The sequence below is a fragment of the Watersipora subatra genome, chromosome 1 (assembly GCF_963576615.1).
Source record: "Watersipora subatra chromosome 1, tzWatSuba1.1, whole genome shotgun sequence".
NCBI lineage: Eukaryota > Metazoa > Bryozoa > Gymnolaemata > Cheilostomatida > Watersiporidae > Watersipora > Watersipora subatra.
Window position 1 is genome coordinate 44241127 of NC_088708.1, and position 22864 is coordinate 44263990.

Sequence of the window (22864 nt, forward strand, 5' to 3'; positions counted from 1 at the left end):
TAAATCCAATCACGATACAACACCATCAAACTTTGTTTTGAAACAAAAAAATGAAAATTTTGTAAGGAAACACTAGACTGAGTTGCATATGACCATGTGATGTAAGATTTCTAGTGAAATGGTTTAAGCTAAAAAGACTTATTTATTAAAATTAATGTAGTATAATGAAAAATCCTGTACCAGTGTAACAGTAAACTAAACGAACTTTTATCTGCCAAAAAGCACGCATGCTCAATATGATAAAAGTCCGTTTACATGTCAGAAGTGGGATTCGAACCCACGCCTACAGATGTAGACTGCGACCTGAACGCAGCGCCTTAGACCACTCGGCCATCCTGACCATGTACAGGTCCGAGAATAAAGATTTTTGGCTGGAAACTCTAAAATATTCATCATATCAGGTTGCAATGCCATCAAACATCGTGTTGAAATAATAGAATGAAATGTTACTATTAAAACACTTGAACGAAACACATATGACCATGTGATGAAAGAAATCAAGTGAAATGTTTTAAGCCAAAAATACAGAGATGATGAAATTAGTGTAGTGAAATTAAAATGTACCCTAATATTGCAGAAAGCTGAAGAGAGTCAAATTTGCTGAGAAACCAACCTTGGTCAATTTGGGTAACAAAAGAATGCCTGTATATCAGAAGTGGGATACGAACCAATGCCTACAGATGTAAACTGCATTCTGAACGCAGATCCTTAGACAACTCAGCCATCCTGATCATGTATAGCTTTGGGAATAAAAACTTGTCGATCAGAACTCTGAAATATAAATCCAATAACGATACAACACCATCAAACTTTGTTTTGAAACAAGAAAATGAAAATTTTGTAAGGAAACACTACAACGAGACGCATAGGACCATGTGATGTAAGATTTCTAGTGAAATGGTTTAAGCTAAAAAGACTTAGTTCTTAAAATTAATGTAGTACGATGAAAAATCCTGTACCAGTGTAACAATAAACTAAACGAACTTTCATCTGCCAAAAAGCACGCATGCTCAATATGATAAACAAAAGGTTACATGTCAGAAGTGGGATTCGAACCCACGCCTACAGATGTAGACTGCGACCTGAACGCAGCGCCTTAGACCACTCGGCCATCCTGACCATGTACAGGTCCGAGAATAAAGATTTTTGGCTCGAAACTCTAAAATATTCATCATATCAGGTTGCAATGCCATCAAACATCGTGTTGAAATAATAGAATGAAATGTTACTATGGAAACACTTGAACGAAACACATATGACCATGTGATGAAAGAAATCAAGTGAAATGTTTTAAGCCAAAAATACAGAGACGATGAAAATAGTGTAGTGAAATTAAAATGTACCCTAATATTGCAGAAAGCTGAAGAGAGTCAAATTTGCTGAGAAGCCAACCTTGGTCATTTTGGGTAACAAAAAAACTGTATGCCAAAACTGGGATTCGAACCCATGCCTTCAGATGTAAACAGCATTCTGAACGCAGCTCCTTAGACCACTCAACCATCCTGATCATGTAGAGCATGGGAATAAAAACTTGTCGATCAGAACTCTGAAATATAAATCCAATCACGATACAACACCATCAAACTTTGTTTTGAAACAAGAAAATGAAAATTTTGTAAGGAAACACTAGAACGAGACGCATATAACTATGTGATGTAAGATTTCTAGTGAAATGGTTTAAGCTAAAAAGACTTAGTTATTAAAATTAATGTAGTACAATGAAAAATCCTGTACCAGTGTAACAGCAAACAAAACGAACTCTTATTTGCCAAAAAGCACACTTGCTCAATATGATAAACAAAAGGTTACATGTCAGAAGTGGGATTCGAACCCACACCTACAGATGTAGACTGCGACCTGAACGCAGCGCCTTAGACCACTCGGCCATCCTGACCATGTACAGATCCGAGAATAAAGATTTTTGGCTCGAAACTCTAAAATATTCATCATATCAGGTTGCAATGCCATCAAACATCGTGTTGAAATAATAGAATGAAATGTTACTATGGAAACACTTGAACGAAACACATATGACCATGTGATGAAAGAAATCAAGTGAAATGTTTTAAGCCAAAAATACAGAGATGATGAAATTAGTGTAGTGAAATTAAAATGTACCCTAATATTGCAGAAAGCTGAAGAGAGTCAAATTTGCTGAGAAACCAACCTTGGTCAATTTGGGTAACAAAAGAATGCCTGTATATCAGAAGTGGGATACGAACCCATGCCTACAGATGTAAACTGCATTCTGAACGCACATCCTTAGACAACTCAGCCATCCTGATCATGTAGAGCTGTAGGAATAAAAGTTTGTCGATCAGAACTCTGAAATATAAATCCAATCACGATACAACACCATCAAACTTTGTTTTGAAACAAAAAAATGAAAATTTTGTAAGGAAACACTAGACTGAGTTGCATATGACCATGTGATGTAAGATTTCTAGTGAAATGGTTTAAGCTAAAAAGACTTAGTTATTAAAATTAATGTAGTACAATGGAAAATCCTGTACCAGTGTAACAGCAAACAAAACGGACTCTTATTTGCCAAAAAGCACGCTTGCTCAATATGATAAACAAAAGGTTACATGTCAGAAGTGGGATTCGAACCCACGCCTGCAGATGTAGACTGCGACCTGAACGCAGCGCCTTAGACCACTCGACCATCCTGACCATGTACAGGTCCGAGAATAAAGAATTTTGGCTCGAAACTCTAAAATATTCATCATATCAGGTTGCAATGCCATCAAACATCGTGTTGAAATAATTGAATGAAATGTTACTATGGAAACACTTGAACGAAACACATATGACCATGTGATGAAAGAAATCAAGTGAAATGTTTTAAGCCAAAAATACAGAGACGATGAAAATAGTGTAGTGAAATTAAAATGTACCCTAATATTGCAGAAAGCTGAAGAGAGTCAAATTTGCTGAGAAGCCAACCTTGGTCAATTTGGGTAACAAAAAAACTGTATGCCAAAACTGGGATTCGAACCCATGCCTACAGATGTAAACAGCATTCTGAACGCAGCTCCTTAGACCACTCAACCATCCTGATCATGTAGAGCATGGGAATAAAAACTTGTCGATCAGAACTCTGAAATATAAATCCAATCACGATACAACACCATCAAACTTTGTTTTGAAACAAGAAAATGAAAATTTTGTAAGGAAACACTAGAACGAGACGCATATGACCATGTGATGTAAGATTTCTAGTGAAATGGTTTAAGCTAAAAAGACTTAGTTCTTAAAATTAATGTAGTACGATGAAAAATCCTGTACCAGTGTAACAGTAAACTAAACGAACTTTCATCTGCCAAAAAGCACGCTTGCTCAATATGATAAAAAGCGGTTATAAGTCAGAAGTAGGATTCGAACTCCCACCCACAGATGTGGACTGAAACCTGAACGCAGCGCCTTAGACCACTCGGCCACCCTGACCATGCATAACTTAATTACCAACGATTTTTTTCTGAAATGTTATGAAATCAGATTATAACCGCATTAAAATTCCTCCAAACGTTGTATTGATATAAAAAAGTTACAGTACTATGTAGATACTTACGGCCAAGTGATAGTACAAAGTCAAGTGAAATGGTTAAACCTAGAAACACTGAGATGATGGACTTAGTCTAGTTAAATCGAAATATACGCTAATATAACAGAAAACTAACGCGAGTCAAATTTTCTGAGAACACAACCCTGTTCAATTTGGGTAACAAAAGAATGCCTGTATATCAGAAGTGAGATACGAACCCATGCCTACAGATGTAAACTGCATTCTGAACGCAGCTCCTTAGACCACTCAACCATCCTGATCATGTAGAGCTGTAGGAATAAAAACTTGTCGATCAGAACTCTGAAATATAAATCCAATCACGATACAACACCATCAATCTTTGTTTTGAAACAAAAAAATGAAAATTTTGTAAGGAAACACTAGATTGAGTTGCATATAACCATGTGATGTAAGATTTCTAGTGAAATGGTTTAAGCTAAAAAGACTTATTTATTAAAATTAATGTAGTATAATGAAAAATCCTGTACCAGTGTAACAGTAAACTAAACGAACTTTTATCTTCCAAAAAGCACGCATGCTCAATATGATAAAAGTCCGTTTACATGTCTGGGATTCGAACCCACGCCTACAGATGTAGACTACGACCTGAACGCAGCGCCTTAGACCATTCGACCATCCTGACCATGTACAGATCCGAGAATAAAGATTTTTGGCTCGAAACTCTAAAATATTCATCATATCAGGTTGCAATGCCATCAAACATCGTGTTGAAACAATAAAATGAAATGTTCCTATGGAAACACTTGAATGAAACACATATGACCATGTGATGAAAGAAGTCACGTGAAATGTTTTAAGCCAAAAATACAGAGATGATGAAATTAGTGTAGTGAAATTAAAATGTACCCTAATATTGCAGAAAGCTGAAGAGAGTCAAATTTGCTGAGAAACCAACCTTGGTCAATTTAGGTAACAAAAAAACTGTATGCCAAAACTGGGATTCGAACCCATGCCTACAGATGTAAACAGCATTCTGAATGCAGCTCCTTAGACCACTCAACCATCCTGATCATGTAGAGCTTTGGGATTAAAAACTTGTCGATTAGAACTCTGAAATATAAATCCAATCACGATACAACACCATCAAACTTTGTTTTGAAACAAGAAAATGAAAATTTTGTAAGGAAACACTAGAACGAGACGCATATGACCATGTGATGTAAGATTTCTAGTGAAATGGTTTAAGCTAAAAAGACTTAGTTATTAAAATTAATGTAGTACAATGAAAAATCCTGTACCAGTGTAACAGCAAACAAAACGAACTCTTATTTGCCAAAAAGCACGCTTGCTCAATATGATAAACAAAAGGTTACATGTCAGAAGTGGGATTCGAACCCACACCTACAGATGTAGACTGCGACCTGAACGCAGCGCTTTAGACCACTCGGCCATCCTGACCATGTACAGGTGCAAGAATAAAGATTTTTGGCTCGAAACTCTAAAATATTCATCATATCAGGTTGCAATGCCATCAAACATCGTGTTGAAATAATAGAATGAAATGTTACTATTGAAACACTTGAACGAAACACATATGACCATGTGATGAAAGAAATCAAGTGAAATGTTTTAAGCCAAAAATACAGAGATGATGAAATTAGTGTAATGAAATTAAAATGTACCCTAATATTGCAAAAAGCTGAAGAGAGTCAAATTTGCTGAGAAACCAACCTTGGTCAATTTGGGTAACAAAAGAATGCCTGTATATCAAAAGTGGGATACGAACCCATGCCTACAGATGTAAACTGCATTCTGAACGCAGATCCTTAGACAACTCAGCCATCCTGATCATGTATAGCTTTGGGAATAAAAACTTGTCGATCAGAACTCTGAAATATAAATCCAATCACGATACAACACCATCAAACTTTGTTTTGAAACAAAAAAATGAAAATTTTGTAAGGAAACACTAGACTGAGTTGCATATGACCATGTGATGTAAGATTTCTAGTGAAATGGTTTAAGCTAAAAAGACTTATTTATTAAAATTAATGTAGTATAATGAAAAATCCTGTACCAGTGTAACAGTAAACTAAACGAACTTTTATCTGCCAAAAAGCACGCATGCTCAATATGATAAAAGTCCGTTTACATGTCAGAAGTGGGATTCGAACCCACGCCTACAGATGTAGACTGCGACCTGAACGCAGCGCCTTAGACCACTCGGCCATCCTGACCATGTACAGGTCCGAGAATAAAGATTTTTGGCTGGAAACTCTAAAATATTCATCCTATCAGGTTGCAATGCCATCAAACATCGTGTTGAAATAATAGAATGAAATGTTACTATGGAAACACTTGAACGAAACACATATGACCATGTGATGAAAGAAATCAAGTGAAATGTTTTAAGCCAAAAATACAGAGACGATGAAAATAGTGTAGTGAAATTAAAATGTACCCTAATATTGCAGAAAGCTGAAGAGAGTCAAATTTGCTGAGAAGCCAACCTTGGTCATTTTGGGTAACAAAAAAACTGTATGCCAAAACTGGGATTCGAACCCATGCCTTCAGATGTAAACAGCATTCTGAACGCAGCTCCTTAGACCACTCAACCATCCTGATCATGTAGAGCATGGGAATAAAAACTTGTCGATCAGAACTCTGAAATATAAATCCAATCACGATACAACACCATCAAACTTTGTTTTGAAACAAGAAAATGAAAATTTTGTAAGGAAACACTAGAACGAGACGCATATAACTATGTGATGTAAGATTTCTAGTGAAATGGTTTAAGCTAACAAGACTTAGTTATTAAAATTAATGTAGTACAATGAAAAATCCTGTACCAGTGTAACAGCAAACAAAACGAACTCTTATTTGCCAAAAAGCACACTTGCTCAATATGATAAACAAAAGGTTACATGTCAGAAGTGGGATTCGAACCCACACCTACAGATGTAGACTGCGACCTGAACGCAGCGCCTTAGACCACTCGGCCATCCTGACCATGTACAGATCCGAGAATAAAGATTTTTGGCTCGAAACTCTAAAATATTCATCATATCAGGTTGCAATGCCATCAAACATCGTGTTGAAATAATAGAATGAAATGTTACTATGGAAACACTTGAACGAAACACATATGACCATGTGATGAAAGAAATCAAGTGAAATGTTTTAAGCCAAAAATACAGAGATGATGAAATTAGTGTAGTGAAATTAAAATGTACCCTAATATTGCAGAAAGCTGAAGAGAGTCAAATTTGCTGAGAAACCAACCTTGGTCAATTTGGGTAACAAAAGAATGCCTGTATATCAGAAGTGGGATACGAACCCATGCCTACAGATGTAAACTGCATTCTGAACGCACATCCTTAGACAACTCAGCCATCCTGATCATGTAGAGCTGTAGGAATAAAAGTTTGTCGATCAGAACTCTGAAATATAAATCCAATCACGATACAACACCATCAAACTTTGTTTTGAAACAAAAAAATGAAAATTTTGTAAGGAAACACTAGACTGAGTTGCATATGACCATGTGATGTAAGATTTCTAGTGAAATGGTTTAAGCTAAAAAGACTTAGTTCTTAAAATTAATGTAGTACAATGAAAAATCCTGTACCAGTGTAACAGCAAACAAAACGGACTCTTATTTGCCAAAAAGCACGCTTGCTCAATATGATAAACAAAAGGTTACATGTCAGAAGTGGGATTCGAACCCACGCCTGCAGATGTAGACTGCGACCTGAACGCAGCGCCTTAGACCACTCGGCCATCCTGACCATGTACAGGTCCGAGAATAAAGAATTTTGGCTCGAAACTCTAAAATATTCATCATATCAGGTTGCAATGCCATTAAACATCGTGTTGAAATAATTGAATGAAATGTTACTATGGAAACACTTGAACGAAACACATATGACCATGTGATGAAAGAAATCAAGTGAAATGTTTTAAGCCAAAAATACAGAGACGATGAAAATAGTGTAGTGAAATTAAAATGTACCCTAATATTGCAGAAAGCTGAAGAGAGTCAAATTTGCTGAGAAGCCAACCTTGGTCAATTTGGGTAACAAAAAAACTGTATGCCAAAACTGGGATTCGAACCCATGCCTACAGATGTAAACAGCATTCTGAACGCAGCTCCTTAGACCACTCAACCATCCTGATCATGTAGAGCATGGGAATAAAAACTTGTCGATCAGAACTCTGAAATATAAATCCAATCACGATACAACACCATCAAACTTTGTTTTGAAACAAGAAAATGAAAATTTTGTAAGGAAACACTAGAACGAGACGCATATGACCATGTGATGTAAGATTTCTAGTGAAATGGTTTAAGCTAAAAAGACTTAGTTCTTAAAATTAATGTAGTACAATGAAAAATCCTGTACCAGTGTAACAGTAAACTAAACGAACTTTCATCTGCCAAAAAGCACGCATGCTCAATATGATAAAAGTCCGTTTACATGTCTGGGATTCGAACCCACGCCTACAGATGTAGACTACGACCTGAACGCAGCGCCTCAGACCATTCGACCATCCTGACCATGTACAGGTCCGAGAATAAAGATTTTTGGCTCGAAACTCTAAAATATTCATCATATCAGGTTGCAATGCCATCAAACATCGTGTTGAAATCATAGAATGAAATGTTACTATGGAAACACTTGAACGAAACACATATGACCATGTGATGAAAGAAATCAAGTGAAATGTTTTAAGCCAAAAATACAGAGATGATGAAATTAGTGTAGTGAAATTAAAATGTACCCTAATATTGCAGAAAGCTGAAGAGAGTCAAATTTGCTGAGAAACCAACCTTGGTCAATTTGGGTAACAAAAAAACTGTATGCCAAAACTGGGATTCGAACCCATGCCTACAGATGTAAACAGCATTCTGAACGCAGCTCCTTAGACCACTCAACCATCCTGATCATGTAGAGCATGGGAATAAAAACTTGTCGATCAGAACTCTGAAATATAAATCCAATCACGATACAACACCATCAAACTTTGTTTTGAAACAAGAAAATGAAAATTTTGTAAGGAAACACTAGAACGAGACGCATATGACCATGTGATGTAAGATTTCTAGTGAAATGGTTTAAGCTAAAAAGACTTAGTTCTTAAAATTAATGTAGTACGATGAAAAATCCTGTACCAGTGTAACAATAAACTAAACGAACTTTCATCTGCCAAAAAGCACGCTTGCTCAATATGATAAAAAGCGGTTATAAGTCAGAAGTAGGATTCGAACTCCCACCCACAGATGTGGACTGAAACCTGAACGCAGCGCCTTAGACCACTCGGCCACCCTGACCATGCATAACTTAAATACCAACGATTTTTTTCTGAAATGTTATGAAATCAGATTATAACCGCATTAAAATTCCTCCAAACGTTGTATTGATATAAAAAAGTTACAGTACTATGGAGATACTTACGACCAAGTGATAGTACAAAGTCAAGTGAAATGGTTAAACCTAGAAACACTGAGATGATGGACTTAGTCTAGTTAAATCGAAATATACGCTAATATAACAGAAAACTAACGCGAGTCAAATTTTCTGAGAACACAACCCTGTTCAATTTGGGTAACAAAAGAATGCCTGTATATCAGAAGTGGGATACGAACCCATGCCTACAGATGTAAACTGCATTCTGAACGCACATCCTTAGACAACTCAGCCATCCTGATCATGTATAGCTTTGGGAATAAAAACTTGTCAATCAGAACTCTGAAATATAAATCCAATCACGATACAACACCATCAAACTTTGTTTTGAAACAAAAAAATGAAAATTTTGTAAGGAAACACTAGATTGAGTTGGATATAACCATGTGATGTAAGATTTCTAGTGAAATGGTTTAAGCTAAAAAGACTTATTTATTAAAATTAATGTAGTATAATGAAAAATCCTGTACCAGTGTAACAGTAAACTAAACGAACTTTTATCTTCCAAAAAGCACGCATGCTCAATATGATAAAAGTCCGTTTACATGTCTGGGATTCGAACCCACGCCTACAGATGTAGACTACGACCTGAACGCAGCGCCTCAGACCATTCGACCATCCTGACCATGTACAGGTCCGAGAATAAAGATTTTTGGCTCGAAACTCTAAAATATTCATCATATCAGGTTGCAATGCCATCAAACATCGTGTTGAAACAATAAAATGAAATGTTCCTATGGAAACACTTGAATGAAACACATATGACCATGTGATGAAAGAAGTCACGTGAAATGTTTTAAGCCAAAAATACAGAGATGATGAAATTAGTGTAGTGAAATTAAAATGTACCCTAATATTGCAGAAAGCTGAAGAGAGTCAAATTTGCTGAGAAACCAACCTTGGTCAATTTAGGTAACAAAAAAACTGTATGCCAAAACTGGGATTCGAACCCATGCCTACAGATGTAAACAGCATTCTGAACGCAGCTCCTTAGACCACTCAACCATCCTGATCATGTAGAGCTTTGAGATTAAAAACTTGTCGATTAGAACTCTGAAATATAAATCCAATCACGATACAACACCATCAAACTTTGTTTTGAAACAAAAAAATGAAAATTTTGTAAGGAAACACTAGACTGAGTTGCATATGACCATGTGATGTAAGATTTCTAGTGAAATGGTTTAAGCTAAAAAGACTTATTTATTAAAATTAATGTAGTATAATGAAAAATCCTGTACCAGTGTAACAGTAAACTAAACGAACTTTTATCTGCCAAAAAGCACGCATGCTCAATATGATAAAAGTCCGTTTACATGTCAGAAGTGGGATTCGAACCCACGCCTACAGATGTAGACTACCACCTGAACGCAGCGCCTTAGACCATTCGACCATCCTGACCATGTACAGATCCGAGAATAAAGATTTTTGGCTCGAAACTCTAAAATATTCATCATATCAGGTTGCAATGCCATCAAACATCGTGTTGAAACAATAAAATGAAATGTTCCTATGGAAACACTTGAATGAAACACATATGACCATGTGATGAAAGAAGTCACGTGAAATGTTTTAAGCCAAAAATACAGAGATGATGAAATTAGTGTAGTGAAATTAAAATGTACCCTAATATTGCAGAAAGCTGAAGAGAGTCAAATTTGCTGAGAAACCAACCTTGGTCAATTTAGGTAACAAAAAAACTGTATGCCAAAACTGGGATTCGAACCCATGCCTACAGATGTAAACAGCATTCTGAACGCAGCTCCTTAGACCACTCAACCATCCTGATCATGTAGAGCTTTGAGATTAAAAACTTGTCGATTAGAACTCTGAAATATAAATCCAATCACGATACAACACCATCAAACTTTGTTTTGAAACAAGAAAATGAAAATTTTGTAAGGAAACACTAGAACGAGACGCATATGACCATGTGATGTAAGATTTCTAGTGAAATGGTTTAAGCTAAAAAGACTTAGTTATTAAAATTAATGTAGTACAATGAAAAATCCTGTACCAGTGTAACAGCAAACAAAACGAACTCTTATTTGCCAAAAAGCACGCTTGCTCAATATGATAAACAAAAGGTTACATGTCAGAAGTAGGATTCGAACCCACGCCTACAGATGTAGACTGCGACCTGAACACAGCGCCTCAGACCACTCGGCCATCCTGACCATGTACAGGTCCGAGAATAACGATTTTTTGTCTCAAAACTCTAAAATATTCATCATATCATGTTGCAATGCCATCAAACATCGTGTTGAAATAATAGAATGAAATGTTACTATTGAAACACTTGAACGAAACACATATGACCATGTGATGAAAGAAATCAAGTGAAATGTTTAAGCCAAAAATACAGAGATGATGAAATTAGTGTAGTGAAATTAAAATGTACGCTAATTATGCAGAAAGCTGAAGAGAGTCAAATTTGCTGAGAAACCAACCTTGGTCAATTTGGGTAACAAAAGAATGCCTGTATGCCAAAACTGGAATTCGAACCCATGCCTACAGATGTAAACAGCTTTCTGAACGCAGCTCCTTAGACCACTCAACCATCCTGATCATGTAGAGCTTTGTGAATAAAAACTTGTCGATCAGAACTCTGAAATATAAATCCAATCACGATACAACACCATCAAACTTTGTTTTGAAACAAGAAAATGAAAATTTTGTAAGGAAACATTAGAACGAGACGCATATGACCATGTGATGTAAGATTTCTAGTGAAATGGTTTAAGCTAAAAAGACTTAGTTCTTAAAATTAATGTAGTACGATGAAAAATCCTGTACCAGTGTAACAGTAAACTCAACAAACTTTTATCTGCCAAAAAGCACGCTTGCTCAATATGATAAAAATCCGTTTACATATCAGAAGTGGGATTCGAACCTACACCCACAGATGTGGACTGAAACCTGAACGCAGCGCCTTAGACCACTCGGCCACCCTGACCATGCATAACTTAATTACCAACGATTTTTTTCTGAAATGTTATTAAATCAGATTATAACCGCATTAAAATTCCTCCAAACGTTGTATTGATATAAAAAAGTTACAGTACTATGTAGATACTTACGGCCAAGTGATAGTACAAAGTCAAGTGAAATGGTTAAACCTAGAAACACTGAGATGATGGACTTAGTCTAGTTAAATCGAAATATACGCTAATATAACAGAAAACTAAAGCGAGTCAAATTTTCTAAGAACACAACCCTGTTCAATTTGGGTAACAAAATAATGCCTGTATATCAGAAGTGGGATACGAACCCACGTCTACAGATGTAAACTGCATTCTGAACGCAGATCCTTAGACAACTCAGCCATCCTGATCACGTATAGCTTTGGGAATAAAAACTTGTCGATCAGAACTCTGAAATATAAATCCAATCACGATACAACACCATCAAACTTTGTTTTGAAACAAAAAAATGAAAATTTTGTTAGGAAACACTAGACTGAGTTGCATATAACTATGTGATGTAAGATTTCTAGTGAAATGGTTTAAGCTAAAAAGACTTAGTTATTAAAATTAATGTAGTACAATGAAGAATCCTGTACCAGTGTAACAGCAAACAAAACGAACTCTTATTTGCCAAAAAGCGCGCTTGCTCAATATGATAAACAAAAGGTTACATGTCAGAAGTGGGATTCGAACCCACGCCTACAGATGTAGACTGCGACCTGAACGCAGCGCCTTAGACCACTCGGCCATCCTGACCATGTACAGGTCCGAGAATAAAGATTTTTGGCTCAAAACTCTAAAATATTCATCCTATCAGGTTGCAATGCCATCAAACATCGTGTTGAAATAATAGAATGGAATGTTACTATTGAAACACTTGAACGAAACACATATGACCATGTGATGAAAGAAATCAAGTGAAATGTTTTAAGCCAAAGATACAGAGATGATGAAATTAATGTAGTGAAATTAAAATGTACCCTAATATTGCAGAAAGTTGAAGAGAGTCAAATTTGCTGAGAAACCAACCTTGGTCAATTTGGGTAACAAAAAAACTGTATGCCAAAACTGGGCTTCGAACCCATGCCTACAGATGTAAACAGCATTCTGATTGCAGCTCCTTAGACCACTCAACCATCCTGATCACGTATAGCTTTGGGAATAAAAACTTGTCGATCAGAACTCTGAAATATAAATCCAATCACGATACAACACCATCAAACTTTGTTTTGAAACAAAAAAATGAAAATTTTGTTACGAAACACTAGACTGAGTTGCATATAACTATGTGATGTAAGATTTCTAGTGAAATGGTTTAAGCTAAAAAGACTTAGTTATTCAAATTAATGTAGTACAATGAAAAATCCTGTACCAGTGTAACAGCAAACAAAACGAACTTTTATTTGCCAAAAAGCACGCATGCTCAATATGATAAAAATTCGTTTACATGTCAGAAGTGGGATTCGAACCCACGCCTACAGATGTACACTACGACCTGAACGCAGCGCCTTAGACCACTCGGCCATCCTGACCATGTACAGGTCCGAGAATAAAGATTTTTGGCTCAAAACTCTAAAATATTCATCCTATCAGGTTGCAATGCCATCAAACATCGTGTTGAAGTAATAGAATGAAATGTTACTATGGAAACACTTGAACGAAACACATATGACCATGTGATGAAAGAAATCAAGTGAAATGTTTTAAGCCAAAAATACAGAGATGATGAAATTAGTGTAGTGAAATTAAAATGTACCCTAATATTGCAGAAAGCTGAAGAGAGTCAAATTTGCTGAGAAACCAACCTTGGTCAATTTGGGTAACAAAAGAATGCCTGTATATCAGAAGTGGGATACGAACCCATGCCTACAGATGTAAACTGCATTCTGAACGCACATCCTTAGACAACTCAGCCATCCTGATCATGTATAGCTTTGGGAATAAAAACTTGTCGATCAGAACTCTGAAATATAAATCCAGTCACGATACAACACCATCAAACTTTGTTTTGAAACAAGAAAATGAAAATTTTGTAAGGAAACACTAGAACGAGACGCATATGACCATGTGATGTAAGATTTCTAGTGAAATGGTTTAAGCTAAAAAGACTTAGTTATTAAAATTAATGTAGTACAATGAAAAATCCTGTACCAGTGTAATAGTAAACTAAACGAACTTTTATCTGCCAAAAAGCACGCATGCTCAATATGATAAAAGTACGTTTACATGTCAGAAGTGGGATTCGAACCCACACCTACAGATGTAGACTGCGACCTGAACGCAGCGCCTTAGACCACTCGGCCATCCTGACCATGTACAGGTCCGAGAATAAAGATTTTTGGCTCAAAACTCTAAAATATTCATCCTATCAGGTTGCAATGCCATCAAACAGCGTGTTGAAATAATAGAATGAAATGTTCCTATGGAAACACTTGAACGAAACACATATGACCATGTGATGAAAGAAATCAAGTGAAATGTTTTAAGCCAAAAATACAGAGATGATGAAATTAGTGTAGTGAAATTAAAATGTACCCTAATATTGCAGAAAGCTGAAGAGAGTCAAATTTGCTGAGAAACCAACCTTGGTCAATTTGGGTAACAAAAGAATGCCTGTATATCAGAAGTGGGATACGAACCCATGCCTACAGATGTAAACTGCATTCTGAACGCACATCCTTAGACAACTCAGCCATCCTGATCATGTATAGCTTTGGGAATAAAAACTTGTCGATCAGAACTCTGAAATATAAATCCAGTCACGATACAACACCATCAAACTTTGTTTTGAAACAAAAAAATGAAAATTTTGTAAGGAAACACTAGAACGAGACGCATATGACCATGTGATGTAAGATTTCTAGTGAAATGGTTTAAGCTAAAAAGACTTAGTTATTAAAATTAATGTAGTACAATGAAAAATCCTGTACCAGTGTAACAGTAAACTAAACGAACTTTTATCTGCCAAAAAGCACGCATGCTCAATATGATAAAAGTCCGTTTACATGGCAGAAGTGGGATTCGAACCCACGCCTACAGATGTAGACTGCGACCTGAACGCAGCGCCTTAGACCACTCGGCCATCCTGACCATGTACAGGTCCGAGAATAAAGATTTTTGGCTCAAAACTCTAAAATATTCATCCTATCAGGTTGCAATGCCATCAAACAACGTGTTGAAATAATAGAATGAAATGTTACTATTGAAACACTTGAACGAAACACATATGACCATGTGATGAAAGAAATCAAGTGAAATGTTTTAAGCCAAAAATACAGAGATGATGAAATTAATGTAGTGAAATTAAAATGTACCCTAATATTGCAGAAAGCTGAAGAGAGTCAAATTTGCTGAGAAACCAACCTTGGTCAATTTGGGTAACAAAAAAACTGTATGCCAAAACTGGGATTCGAACCCATGCCTACAAATGTAAACAGGATTCTGATTGCAGCTCCTTAGACCACTCAACCATCCAGATCATGTAGAGCTTTGGGAATAAAAACTTGTCGATCAGAACTCTGAAATATAAATCCAGTCACGATACAACACCATCAAACTTTGTTTTGAAACAAGAAAATGAAAATTTTGTAAGGAAACACTAGAACGAGACGCATATGACCATGTGATGTAAGATTTCTAGTGAAATGGTTTAAGCTAAAAAGACTTAGTTCTTAAAATTAATGTAGTACGATGAAAAATCCTGTACCAGTGTAACAGTAAACTAAACGAACTTTCATCTGCCAAAACCACGCTTGCTCAATATGATAAAAGCGGTTATAAGTCAGAAGTGGGATTCGAACTCCCACCTACAGACGTGGACTGCAACCTGAACGCAGCGCCTTAGACCACTCGGCCACCCTGACCATGCATAACTTAATTACCAACGATTTTTTTCTGAAATGTTATGAAATCAGATTATAACTGCATTAAAATTCCTCCAAACGTTGTATTGATATAAAAAAGTTAGAGTACTATGGAGATACTTACGTCCAAATAATAGTAAAAAGTCAAGTGAAATGGTTAAACCTAGAAACACTGAGATGATGGACTTAGTCTAGTTAAATCGAAATATACGCTAATATAACAGAAAACTAACGCGAGTCAAATTTTCTGAGAACACAACCCTGTTCAATTTGGGTAACAAAAGAATGCCTGTATATCAGAAGTGGGATACGAACCCATGCCTACAGATGTAAACTGCATTCTGAACGCAGATCCTTAGACAACTCAGCCATCCTGATCATGTATAGCTTTGGGAATAAAAACTTGTCGATCAGAACTCTGAAATATAAATCCAATCACGATACAACACCATCAAACTTTGTTTTGAAACAAAAAAATGAAAATTTTGTTAGGAAACACTAGACTGAGTTGCATATAACTATGTGATGTAAGATTTCTAGTGAAATGGTTTAAGCTAAAAAGACTTAGTTCTTAAAATTAATGTAGTACGATGAAAAGTCTTGTACCAGTGTAACAGTAAACTAAACGAACTTTCATCTGCCAAAACCACGCTTGCTCAATATGATAAAAGCGGTTATAAGTCAGAAGTGGGATTCGAACTCCCACCTACAGATGTGGACTGCAACCTGAACGCAGCGCCTTAGACCACTCGGCCACCCTGACCATGCATAACTTAATTAGCAACGATTTTTTTCTGAAATGTTATGAAATCAGATTATAACTGCATTAAAATTCCTCCAAACGTTGTATTGATATAAAAAAGTTACAGTACTATGTAGATACTTACGGCCAAGTGATAGTACAAAGTCAAGTGAAATGGTTAAACCTAGAAACACTGAGATGATGGACTTAGTCTAGTTAAATCGAAATATACGCTAATATAACAGAAAACTAACGCGAGTCAAATTTTCTAAGAACACAACCCTGTTCAATTTGGGTAACAAAAGAATGCCTGTATATCAGAAGTGGGATTCGAACCCACGCCTACAGATGTAGACTGCGACCTGAACGCAGCGCCTTAGACCACTCGGCCATCCTGACCATGTACAGGTCCGAGAATAAAGATTTTTGGCTCAAAACTCTAAAATATTCATCCTATCAGGTTGCAATGCCATCAAACATCGTGTTGAAATAATAGAATGGAATGTTACTATTGAAACACTTGAACGAAACACATATGACCATGTGATGAAAGAAATCAAGTGAAATGTTTTAAGCCAAAAATACAGAGATGATGAAATTAATGTAGTGAAATTAAAATGTACCCTAATATTGCAGAAAGCTGAAGAGAGTCAAATTTGCTGAGAAACCAACCTTGGTCAATTTGAGTAACAAAAAAACTGTATGCCAAAACTGGGATTCGAACCCATGCCTACAGATGTAAACAGCATTCTGATTGCAGCTCCTTAGACCACTCAACCATCCTGATCACGTATAGCTTTGGGAATAAAAACTTGTCGATCAGAACTCTGAAATATAAATCCAATCACGATACAACACCATCAAACTTTGTTTTGAAACAAAAAAATGAAAATTTTGTTAGGAAACACTAGACTGAGTTGCATATAACTATGTGATGTAAGATTTCTAGTGAAATGGTTTAAGCTAAAAAGACTTAGTTATTAAAATTAATGTAGTACAATGAAAAATCCTGTACCAGTGTAACAGCAAACAAAACGAACTCTTATTTGCCAAAAAGCGCGCTTGCTCAATATGATAAACAAAAGGTTACATGTCAGAAGTGGGATTCGAACCCACGCCTACAGATGTAGACTGCGACCTGAACGCAGCGCCTTAGACCACTCGGCCATCCTGACCATGTACAGGTCCGAGAATAAAGATTTTTGGCTCAAAACTCTAAAATATTCATCCTATCAGGTTGCAATGCCATCAAACATCGTGTTGAAATAATAGAATGGAATGTTACTATTGAAACACTTGAACGAAACACATATGACCATGTGATGAAAGAAATCAAGTGAAATGTTTTAAGCCAAAAATACAGAGATGATGAAATTAATGTAGTGAAATTAAAATGTACCCTAATATTGCAGAAAGCTGAAGAGAGTCAAATTTGCTGAGAAACCAACCTTGGTCAATTTGGGTAACAAAAAAACTGTATGCCAAAACTGGGATTCGAACCCATGCCTACAGATGTAAACAGCATTCTGATTGCAGCTCCTTAGACCACTCAACCATCCTGATCACGTATAGCTTTGGGAATAAAAACTTGTCGATCAGAACTCTGAAATATAAATCCAATCACGATACAACACCATCAAACTTTGTTTTGAAACAAAAAAATGAAAATTTTGTTAGGAAACACTAGACTGAGTTGCATATAACTATGTGATGTAAGATTTCTAGTGAAATGGTTTAAGCTAAAAAGACTTAGTTATTAAAATTAATGTAGTACAATGAAGAATCCTGTACCAGTGTAACAGCAAACAAAACGAACTCTTATTTGCCAAAAAGCGCGCTTGCTCAATATGATAAACAAAAGGTTACATGTCAGAAGTGGGATTCGAACCCACGCCTACAGATGTAGACTGCGACCTGAACGCAGCGCCTTAGACCACTCGGCCATCCTGACCATGTACAGGTCCGAGAATAAAGATTTTTGGCTCAAAACTCTAAAATATTCATCCTATCAGGTTGCAATGCCATCAAACATCGTGTTGAAATAATAGAATGGAATGTTACTATTGAAACACTTGAACGAAACACATATGACCATGTGATGAAAGAAATCAAGTGAAATGTTTTAAGCCAAAGATACAGAGATGATGAAATTAATGTAGTGAAATTAAAATGTACCCTAATATTGCAGAAAGTTGAAGAGAGTCAAATTTGCTGAGAAACCAACCTTGGTCAATTTGGGTAACAAAAAAACTGTATGCCAAAACTGGGATTCGAACCCATGCCTACAGATGTAAACAGCATTCTGATTGCAGCTCCTTAGACCACTCAACCATCCTGATCACGTATAGCTTTGGGAATAAAAACTTGTCGATCAGAACTCTGAAATATAAATCCAATCACGATACAACACCATCAAACTTTGTTTTGAAACAAAAAAATGAAAATTTTGTTACGAAACACTAGACTGAGTTGCATATAACTATGTGATGTAAGATTTCTAGTGAAATGGTTTAAGCTAAAAAGACTTAGTTATTCAAATTAATGTAGTACAATGAAAAATCCTGTACCAGTGTAACAGCAAACAAAACGAACTCTTATTTGCCAAAAAGCACGCATGCTCAATATGATAAAAATTCGTTTACATGTCAGAAGTGGGATTCGAACCCACGCCTACAGATGTACACTACGACCTGAACGCAGCGCCTTAGACCACTCGGCCATCCTGACCATGTACAGGTCCGAGAATAAAGATTTTTGGCTCAAAACTCTAAAATATTCATCCTATCAGGTTGCAATGCCATCAAACATCGTGTTGAAATAATAGAATGAAATGTTACTATTGAAACACTTGAACGAAACACATATGACCATGTGATGAAAGAAATCAAGTGAAATGTTTTAAGCCAAAAATACAGAGATGATGAAATTAGTGTAGTGAAATTAAAATGTACCCTAATATTGCAGAAAGCTGAAGAGAGTCAAATTTGCTGAGAAACCAACCTTGGTCAATTTGGGTAACAAAAAAACTGTATGCCAAAACTGGGATTCGAACCCATGCCTACAAGTGTAAACAGCATTCTGATTGCAGCTCCTTAGACCACTCAACCATCCAGATCATGTAGAGCTTTGGGAATAAAAACTTGTCGATCAGAACTCTGAAATATAAATCCAGTCACGATACAACACCATCAAACTTTGTTTTGAAACAAGAAAATGAAAATTTTGTAAGGAAACACTAGATCGAGACGCATATGACCATGTGATGTAAGATTTCTAGTGAAATGGTTTAAGCTAAAAAGACTTAGTTCTTAAAATTAATGTAGTACGATGAAAAATCCTGTACCAGTGTAACAGTAAACTAAACGAACTTTCATCTGCCAAAACCACGCTTGCTCAATATGATAAAAGCGGTTATAAGTCAGAAGTAGGATTCGAACTCCCACCTACAGACGTGGACTGCAACCTGAACGCAGCGCCTTAGACCACTCGGCCACCCTGACCATGCATAACTTAATTACCAACGATTTTTCTCTGAAATGTTATGAAATCAGATTATAACTGCATTAAAATTCCTCCAAACGTTGTATTGATATAAAAAAGTTACAGTACTATGTAGATACTTACGGCCAAGTGATAGTACAAAGTCAAGTGAAATGGTTAAACCTAGAAACACTGAGATGATGGACTTAGTCTAGTTAAATCGAAATATACGCTAATATAACAGAAAACTAACGCGAGTCAAATTTTCTGAGAACACAACCTTGTTCAATTCCGATAACAAAATAATGCCTGTATATGAGAAGTGGGATACGAACCCATGCCTACAGATGTAAACTGCATTCTGAACGCAGATCCTTAGACAACTCAGCCATCCTGATCATGTATAGCTTTGGGAATAAAAACTTGTCGATCAGAACTCTGAAATATAAATCCAATCACGATACAACACCATCAAACTTTGTTTTGAAACAAAAAAATGAAAATTTTGTAAGGAAACACTAGACTGAGTTGCATATGACCATGTGATGTAAGATTTCTAGTGAAATGTTTTAAGCCAAAAATACAGAGATGATGAAATTAGTGTAGTGAAATTAAAATGTACCCTAATATTGCAGAAAGCTGAAGAGAGTCAAATTTGCTGAGAAACCAACCTTGGTCAATTTGGGTAACAAAAGAATGCCTGTATATCAGAAGTGGGATACGAACCCATGCCTACAGATGTAAAGTGCATTCTGAACGCACATCCTTAGACAACTCAGCCATCCTGATCATGTATAGCTTTGGGAATAAAAACTTGTCGATCAGAACTCTGAAATATAAATCCAATCACGATACAACACCATCAAACTTTGTTTTGAAACAAAAAAATGAAAATTTTGTAAGGAAACACTAGACTGAGTTGCATATGACCATGTGATGTAAGATTTCTAGTGAAATGGTTTAAGCTAAAAAGACTTAGTTATTAAAATTAATGTAGTATAATGAAAAATCCTGTACCAGTGTAACAGTAAACTAAACAAACTTTTATCTGCCAAAAAGCACGCATGCTCAATATGATAAAAGTCCGTTTACATGTCAGAAGTGGGATTCGAACCCACGCCTACAGATGTAGACTACGACCTGAACGCAGCGCCTTAGACCACTCGGCCATCCTGACCATGTACAGGTCGGAGAATAAAGATTTTTGGCTCGAAACTCTAAAATATTCATCATATCAGGTTGCAATGCCATCAAACATCGTGTTGAAATAATATAATGAAATGTTACTATTGAAACACTTGAACGAAACACATATGACCATGTGATGAAAGAAATCAAGTGAAATGTTTTAAGCCAAAAATACAGAGATGATGAAATTAGTGTAGTGAAATTAAAATGTACCCTAATATTGCAGAAAGCTGAAGAGAGTCAAATTTGCTAACGCACATCCTTAGACAACTCAGCCATCCTGATCATGTATAGCTTTGGGAATAAAAACTTGTCGATCAGAACTCTGAAATATAAATCCAATCACGATACAACACCATCAAACTTTGTTTTGAACCAAAAAAATGACTATTTTGTAAGGAAACACTAGACTGAGTTGCATATGACCATGTGATGTAAGATTTCTAGTGAAATGGTTTAAGCTAAAAAGACTTAGTTATTAAAATTAATGTAGTATAATGAAAAATCCTGTACCAGTGTAACAGTAAACTAAACGAACTTTTATCTGCCAAAAAGCACGCATGCTCAATATGATAAAAGTCCGTTTACATGTCAGAAGTGGGATTCGAACCCACGCCTACAGATGTAGACTGCGACCTGAACGCAGCGCCTTAGACCACTCGGCCATCCTGACCATGTACAGGTCCGAGAATAAAGATTTTTGGCTCAAAACTCTAAAATATTCATCATATCAGGTTGCAATGCCATCAAACATCGTGTTGAAATAATAGAATGAAATGTTACTATTGAAACACTTGAACGAAACACATATGACCATGTGATGAAAGAAGTCAAGTGAAATGTTTTAAGCCAAAAATACAGAGATGATGAAATTAGTGTAGTGAAATTAAAATGTACCCGAATATTGCAGAAAGCTGAAGAGAGTCAAATTTGCTGAGAAACCATCCTTGGTCAATTTGGGTAACAAAAGAACTGTATGCCAAAACTGGGATTCGAACCCATGCCTACAGATGTAAACAGCATTCTGATTGCAGCTCCTTAGACCACTCAACCATCCTGATCATGTAGAGCTTTGGGAATAAAAACTTGTCGATCAGAACTCTGAAATATAAATCCAATCACGATACAACACCATCAAACTTTGTTTTGAAACAAAAAAATGAAAATTTTGTAAGGAAACACTAGACCGAGTTGCATATGACCATGTGATGTAAGATTTCTAGTGAAATGGTTTAAGCTAAAAAGACTTAGTTATTAAAATTAATGTAGTATAATGAAAAATCCTGTACCAGTGTAACAGTAAACTAAACGAACTTTTATCTGCCAAAAAGCACGCATGCTCAATATGATAAAAGTCCGTTTACATGTCAGAAGTGGGATTCGAACCCACGCCTACAGATGTAGACTGCGACCTGAACGCAGCGCCTTAGACCACTCGGCCATCCTGACCATGTACAGGTCCGAGAATAAAGATTTTTGGCTCAAAACTCTAAAATATTCATCATATCAGGTTGCAATGCCATCAAACATCGTGTTGAAATAATAGAATGAAATGTTACTATTGAAACACTTGAACGAAACACATATGACCATGTGATGAAAGAAGTCAAGTGAAATGTTTTAAGCCA

General features: G+C 36.1%; 20 non-coding genes across 20 annotated transcripts; all 20 read right to left on the reverse strand.

The window, feature by feature from the left end:
* Positions 1–256: 256 nt before the first annotated feature.
* Trnal-cag (transfer RNA leucine (anticodon CAG)) lies at positions 257–340 on the reverse strand. The gene has a single exon. It is a non-coding gene; the product is annotated as a tRNA-Leu (tRNA).
* A 695-nt stretch (positions 341–1035) lies between these two features.
* Trnal-cag (transfer RNA leucine (anticodon CAG)) lies at positions 1036–1119 on the reverse strand. The gene has a single exon. It is a non-coding gene; the product is annotated as a tRNA-Leu (tRNA).
* Positions 1120–1810: 691 nt separating this feature from the next.
* On the reverse strand, positions 1811–1894 carry Trnal-cag (transfer RNA leucine (anticodon CAG)). The gene has a single exon. It is a non-coding gene; the product is annotated as a tRNA-Leu (tRNA).
* A 695-nt stretch (positions 1895–2589) lies between these two features.
* On the reverse strand, positions 2590–2673 carry Trnal-cag (transfer RNA leucine (anticodon CAG)). Its single transcript has one exon. It is a non-coding gene; the product is annotated as a tRNA-Leu (tRNA).
* Positions 2674–4900: 2227 nt separating this feature from the next.
* Trnal-cag (transfer RNA leucine (anticodon CAG)) lies at positions 4901–4984 on the reverse strand. Its single transcript has one exon. It is a non-coding gene; the product is annotated as a tRNA-Leu (tRNA).
* A 695-nt stretch (positions 4985–5679) lies between these two features.
* On the reverse strand, positions 5680–5763 carry Trnal-cag (transfer RNA leucine (anticodon CAG)). The gene has a single exon. It is a non-coding gene; the product is annotated as a tRNA-Leu (tRNA).
* Positions 5764–6454: 691 nt separating this feature from the next.
* Trnal-cag (transfer RNA leucine (anticodon CAG)) lies at positions 6455–6538 on the reverse strand. Its single transcript has one exon. It is a non-coding gene; the product is annotated as a tRNA-Leu (tRNA).
* Positions 6539–7233: 695 nt separating this feature from the next.
* On the reverse strand, positions 7234–7317 carry Trnal-cag (transfer RNA leucine (anticodon CAG)). Its single transcript has one exon. It is a non-coding gene; the product is annotated as a tRNA-Leu (tRNA).
* A 3773-nt stretch (positions 7318–11090) lies between these two features.
* Trnal-cag (transfer RNA leucine (anticodon CAG)) lies at positions 11091–11174 on the reverse strand. Its single transcript has one exon. It is a non-coding gene; the product is annotated as a tRNA-Leu (tRNA).
* Positions 11175–12635: 1461 nt separating this feature from the next.
* Trnal-cag (transfer RNA leucine (anticodon CAG)) lies at positions 12636–12719 on the reverse strand. Its single transcript has one exon. It is a non-coding gene; the product is annotated as a tRNA-Leu (tRNA).
* A 692-nt stretch (positions 12720–13411) lies between these two features.
* Positions 13412–13495, reverse strand: Trnal-cag (transfer RNA leucine (anticodon CAG)). The gene has a single exon. It is a non-coding gene; the product is annotated as a tRNA-Leu (tRNA).
* Positions 13496–14190: 695 nt separating this feature from the next.
* On the reverse strand, positions 14191–14274 carry Trnal-cag (transfer RNA leucine (anticodon CAG)). Its single transcript has one exon. It is a non-coding gene; the product is annotated as a tRNA-Leu (tRNA).
* Positions 14275–14969: 695 nt separating this feature from the next.
* Positions 14970–15054, reverse strand: Trnal-cag (transfer RNA leucine (anticodon CAG)). Its single transcript has one exon. It is a non-coding gene; the product is annotated as a tRNA-Leu (tRNA).
* Positions 15055–16883: 1829 nt separating this feature from the next.
* On the reverse strand, positions 16884–16967 carry Trnal-cag (transfer RNA leucine (anticodon CAG)). Its single transcript has one exon. It is a non-coding gene; the product is annotated as a tRNA-Leu (tRNA).
* Positions 16968–17659: 692 nt separating this feature from the next.
* On the reverse strand, positions 17660–17743 carry Trnal-cag (transfer RNA leucine (anticodon CAG)). Its single transcript has one exon. It is a non-coding gene; the product is annotated as a tRNA-Leu (tRNA).
* Positions 17744–18435: 692 nt separating this feature from the next.
* Trnal-cag (transfer RNA leucine (anticodon CAG)) lies at positions 18436–18519 on the reverse strand. Its single transcript has one exon. It is a non-coding gene; the product is annotated as a tRNA-Leu (tRNA).
* Positions 18520–19211: 692 nt separating this feature from the next.
* Trnal-cag (transfer RNA leucine (anticodon CAG)) lies at positions 19212–19295 on the reverse strand. The gene has a single exon. It is a non-coding gene; the product is annotated as a tRNA-Leu (tRNA).
* Positions 19296–21141: 1846 nt separating this feature from the next.
* On the reverse strand, positions 21142–21225 carry Trnal-cag (transfer RNA leucine (anticodon CAG)). Its single transcript has one exon. It is a non-coding gene; the product is annotated as a tRNA-Leu (tRNA).
* Positions 21226–21825: 600 nt separating this feature from the next.
* On the reverse strand, positions 21826–21909 carry Trnal-cag (transfer RNA leucine (anticodon CAG)). The gene has a single exon. It is a non-coding gene; the product is annotated as a tRNA-Leu (tRNA).
* Positions 21910–22601: 692 nt separating this feature from the next.
* Trnal-cag (transfer RNA leucine (anticodon CAG)) lies at positions 22602–22685 on the reverse strand. The gene has a single exon. It is a non-coding gene; the product is annotated as a tRNA-Leu (tRNA).
* Positions 22686–22864: the final 179 nt, after the last annotated feature.